The sequence below is a fragment of the Mercenaria mercenaria genome, chromosome 7, assembly GCF_021730395.1.
Source record: "Mercenaria mercenaria strain notata chromosome 7, MADL_Memer_1, whole genome shotgun sequence".
NCBI classification, from domain to species: domain Eukaryota; kingdom Metazoa; phylum Mollusca; class Bivalvia; order Venerida; family Veneridae; genus Mercenaria; species Mercenaria mercenaria.
In genome coordinates, this window is record NC_069367.1 from 85,072,108 (window position 1) to 85,077,497 (window position 5,390).

At 31.9% G+C, this 5,390-nt stretch overlaps 1 long non-coding RNA gene across 1 annotated transcript; it reads left to right on the top strand.

The window, feature by feature from the left end:
* Positions 1-700: 700 nt before the first annotated feature.
* LOC123543340 (uncharacterized) lies at positions 701-3,738 on the top strand. The gene is made up of 3 exons (XR_006684942.2): positions 701-806; positions 1,826-1,929; positions 2,456-3,738. It is a non-coding gene; the product is annotated as an uncharacterized LOC123543340 (long non-coding RNA).
* Positions 3,739-5,390: the final 1,652 nt, after the last annotated feature.

Sequence of the window (5,390 nt, forward strand, 5' to 3'; positions counted from 1 at the left end):
TAAGGACAATTCCGAAATTCTCTTGGGATACAAAAGTGTATTCCTCTTTCAATCATAAGAGAATGACTAGAACTTCTAAATGCTGCAAGATATTTTCTAAATTTATCAATATCAACCACCTTTGAATATTTTTAACCGGCATGTATTGTTTGATACCTTTTATAATAACCTAATTTTAAATTGTGTTCACACCTATCTTTCTATTTCTGGATATAGTGGTATTTCAGTCGTTGTACATATTGCAGTATGAACAAATTAGCGTCGCCACAAATATCCATGACCATTTACATACAAATGAGTTCGTATACCAGTTACTGTAACCAATATCGTCATAATACATGAGCATATCATAACAAATTATGATGTGTCTGTCTTTTGACAAGTTTAGCTGCATATATATATGTGTGTGTGTGGGTGTGTGTGTGTGTGTGTGTGTGTGTGTGTCGCGCCATGAGATTTGTGGCCCAAATGCGGCGTTACGTCATTCGAGAAAACCCCGATTAAAGTTACGTCACAAAAATTGTGGGTTTCAACACACTTTTTCGCGTCAATTAATGCATTTTATCAATTAACACTATATTATTGGGACAATAAACGAATGAAGAGACAAACGTTATTTATCAAGCATGTATTGTAACATTTCCGTGTTTTGCCATTTCGTTTCATTATCAAATAACTGACAATTTATCGCCCTTTGTATCAACACGCCATTTGTAAACATGAAAGGTCGTGAGAAAGGAAACGTTTAAATCGTAATTTGACGATTAATTTAAAAGGAATGATGAATGGTATTGCGCGATTTACAGGTAAGTAGTAATATTTACACAATATGTAGAGTTTTAAAATAATAATTATATCCATATCGACCGTTTTGTCCGTGTTTGTTAATGTTTTTCTTCAAAAATAACACAGAATTGTCAATTGGGCTTTAATTTTACTTTTAGCTAAAATTTTCGGCTCAGAGATGTTTATATGCGGTTACGGACCTCTGATGGTAATGGGAAATAATCAGAAAATAAAAACAGCGTTAGTCAGAAAACCCGCAGATTTTAAAGATAAGAAAATTACCGCCCCCCACCCCCTCCCCCGGGAAACATTTTACCCCCCTTCTCCAACTTCCACCAAGTACTTTTTATCTCTTTCTCTCTACTTGTTATATGAAATAGACCCGTCTCCAGCTTGAGAACTGCTTCCACACTACATAAACTAAAAAAGCCCCGTCTTCTCCTCTCCCTTGTTTTTTATCTGTAAATTACCCCCCCCCCCCCCCCTCCAATATCCTCCAGATAAGGGTGGTGGTGGTGGTGGCTGTCAGGAAGCTAACTTTCTCCCCAACTGTTTTCACTCTTATTTCTGATCAGTGTATCAGTATGAAAGACCAGTATGCAAGAAGTCACAGCTTTATCCATATTTATGTAGTGACTTACAGGAAATATTGTATCACATCTTTTGTCAGTTTAAATAAATTATTTCTTATTCATGTCAAACTCACTTTAATTATAAAAGTACAAAGAATGGTGGATTGTTTTTATTTTGTATAAAACAGAGCTCAATAGCTTTTCATGTTAACTTGCATTCAGTTCACTTGACCATGATTGTTGGATTCCTCACCAGCTACAAAATATCATTTACAAGTTACAAACAACTTGTACAAATTAAATGAATATATTTTAAACTTTAAAGACTTTTTGTTAAGAAAGTCATGCTTCTGGTTGAGACATATACACTCTTAATATAAATCTTTCTGTTCTGTGTACTGATGTAACTAGCTAGGCCATCTTTATCTCACATTTCAGCTTTTTTAAAAGTATTTTTAATTTTACAGATCAACTATGGCATATTGGCATGATGTAGCACTATGACCTTAAACAAAAAGAAAAAGGAATTTTCAAGACATGTCTACATACCACATGTTGGAAGAGTTTGTAGGTTTGTAATTTTCTTCAATTTTGCAGTGTCCTATTGTAAAAAAGATAAATGCATCTTAAAAATATATACAAAAAATAAATTTCTCTTAAAATAAGTACAAGTAACTTATATACATTAAAAAATATCATACACATAAATGACCTGCTTGTGTTAATAACATTTTGAAAGAAATCATTACTAATAGATTTATTCAACCAAAAATATCTAGCATATTAAAAGAGTAAACAACTGTGTATAATGACTGAATATTACCATACATGTATTTTCCAAAGAAACTGTTGTAGTATCTGAGTATTCATTTAGTTATACTGAATGAATTAATTCTTTTAAGTGTATGTCTAGTATGTCAGAAGCTTAAGCTAGCTTTTGTATTCTTGAAAATTATAAGATTGATTGGTGAATGAATACTTATTAATGCTTTTACACAAAAAACACTTTTATTTTTAAAAAAAAAAATGCTTCACAGTATTCTATTCTGTAACATTCTACTTAAGGTTACTAATACTAATGTATTTTTGTTTTGCAGAATGGCTGAAGGATGAAAGAATTTCCAGAAAAATAAAATTCTTTATGATTTTGTGAATGGAAATGAAACCCACGGATCTAACATTTGCTGAGCATCCAGTTGAAAGTATGCCAATGGAAAAAAGTGCAACTGTCACAGACATGTACAAAATAAGGCCATGTTTTCTGCAAAAGTTCATCAAGCTGATTCAAAATACAAATGGGAGTCAAGAAAAAAAGTAAAACTAACTGAACTGTCACAATTCAGTTGTGAGAAATGTTTGGTGAAAGAATGGTGTGTTGCCAGAACAGGAGTGAAGTGGTTACAATAAAACTGTCTGAATTGTTTAAGCAATACAGATTTTTTTTTTAATTTCTCCATGCATAAAATATCTTGAGTGATCTTTTTTATTTAAATAATCATACAGTTTTAAAAAATGACAATAAATGCAATTTTTTATTTTTATAAGATATATGGTGCATTGTTGCCATTGTATTAAACATTAATCTGACTACAGAATATTGTAAAAACATCTTTCATGTTTATATGTTCTACTTGTCAAAAAATAATGTAAGGTCATATTCTTTTCTAAGTAATAACTACATTAACAAAACATTATGTTATCATATGAATCTGCCTTGAACTAGCAAGAGTTGTCACTGTGTTGTGTGTATCAGAAATTATGTATATCCAAAACAATATCACATCAGTTTACATGAAATGAGGTTTTCTTACTTTTGAATATGAAGTAGACAGCTTTCAATGTAAATAGTATTTTGAAAAACACTTTAACATATTCAGTTATTTCAAGAACTTGATAGAAATGGTACTTTTGGTAAGAAAATACATCATTGTTGCCATGGTAACGAGTCACTGATTAGTATGACATCTGTACTGCTACCTTAAGCAAAATCAGTTGATAATATTTCTAATAATTATATATTTATGCATGATTTTCTGTCTAACAGTAACAAAGAAATATGCCAATGAGTTAAGTGTTCTCACAACAAAGTTAATGTCCTAGTTTTGTCATGCTATCTAACTCGATATCTAGTAAATATATTTTTCTACGAAAGAAAGCCATTCGATTTTTCGCAGATAAACTGTTATCTTTAAACACTGTACACTAGAAAATGTTAACGGTATATTAACTACACTTTCTAGATGTTAATTTTGGCTGGATTTATCAAGGAACGATTAAAATTGGATTTAAAAACTGTGTTGCTATGGAAACGATTTTAGGGGAAAATAATTTGTGCTAATATGAAAGAAAGAAACAGAAAAAATAAATTTAATAAACTGCATGTTGTGTTTGATATTTCGTTATGTACTTTCTTTTCATATTATTTTAAGAAGGGGTTTGCATTAAGATATTCTGCCTCTATTTTGATTCAGTTAGACGAAAATATGGTGTCCGAAAAGTAGTAATTTCTCCATAACAATGGCTGATTTCTATTGTCAAATTGCAAATTTTTACTTTAAACATAACAATCTGTCAGATTAGCTGAAAACCCCATTTTCGACCAAAATCGCATTTGGGCCAAAAATCTCATGTCCTGTATATATATGTATATATATATATATATATATATACGTGGTTAATATTGCATCATTACAAGCATTTTGACCCACCTTTTGCAAGCAAATATCTCGATATTTTCTAGAGACTGCTTTCTAGAACAGCATGGATCCTGAACAGACTGCGCGGATGCGCAGGCTAGTCTGAATCTAGGCTGGTCGCAAACCCACTATGTTGTATAATCATGGCACGGCTCATCATACAAGGAACGTCATGCAACGCACTAAGTAAATATAGAAATACCTTTTTTGCTATAACTGACATAGCCTCTGCCATTTTGCACACAGACAGCCTATTAGAAAGGTATATTCCAACATAAGAAAAACCAGTAACAACGTATATAACCTTATCCCCATATTTCCATCGCTCTCTTGTACCAAGTCTACCACCTCTTTTAAATACAAGAACCTTTGTTTTAGCTATATTAACAACAAGTTTACTGTCGGTACAAAATTGTTTCAATTCATGGAGTTGCTATTGCAGCCATGTAACTGTGTCTGAAATAAGGGCAATGTCATCTACGAACATTCCTCTATAATATGATGAAACAACTGCATACCTCTAACTCAATTTCTACGTAACAATTGAATAATTCATCTATAAATAATATAAATAGGATGGGACTCAAATCACAGCCCTGACATAATCCAGTTGGACATTCAAAACAGTTTGTTATACCTTTGTTTGTTTTGACACATGCTTTTACAGAAGCATATATAGATTGTATTGCCTTATATAAGTTAACCTTTATATCCTCTAATGCATTATATCATTTATTATGACTCCAGCGCTTTTTGAAAATCAATAGACGCTACATACACCATTCTCCTTTTCATACATAGGTATTAGGTTACAATAGCTAGAAGAATAATTGCATTGTCAACTGTAAAGTATCCCGATCAAAATCCCGCCTGTGGTTCACACATTTTACAATATACATTCTCATAAAATGTCAATTGTTTTGAAATAATTGATACATAAACTTTGCTCAGAACATCTAATAATGCAATGCCACGGTTATTGTAGGGTTACTCACACTACCCGTTTTAAAAAGGGGTATAACAACTGACTTTGTCCATTTATTTGAAAATTCACCTTTACAAAATAGTATATTAAACAGTTTGCGAATAAACGGTAAAAGTACATTTACACCATATATACCAAATATTATGAATAAAAACCAATTGCTCGATTTCATCAAGTTCAATGTCTGCATTTTCTACATCTGGCCAATCTCCTCCTTGTTCAGTATGTCCGCAACTCGCCTGTGCAAACAGGTTACTAAAATGGTTAAAAAACAAAGAAAAATATCAAACAGGGAATGTCACGCACCAAAAACGTAGCCTCCTCAAAACGAAACCAATCATCTAGTGAAAT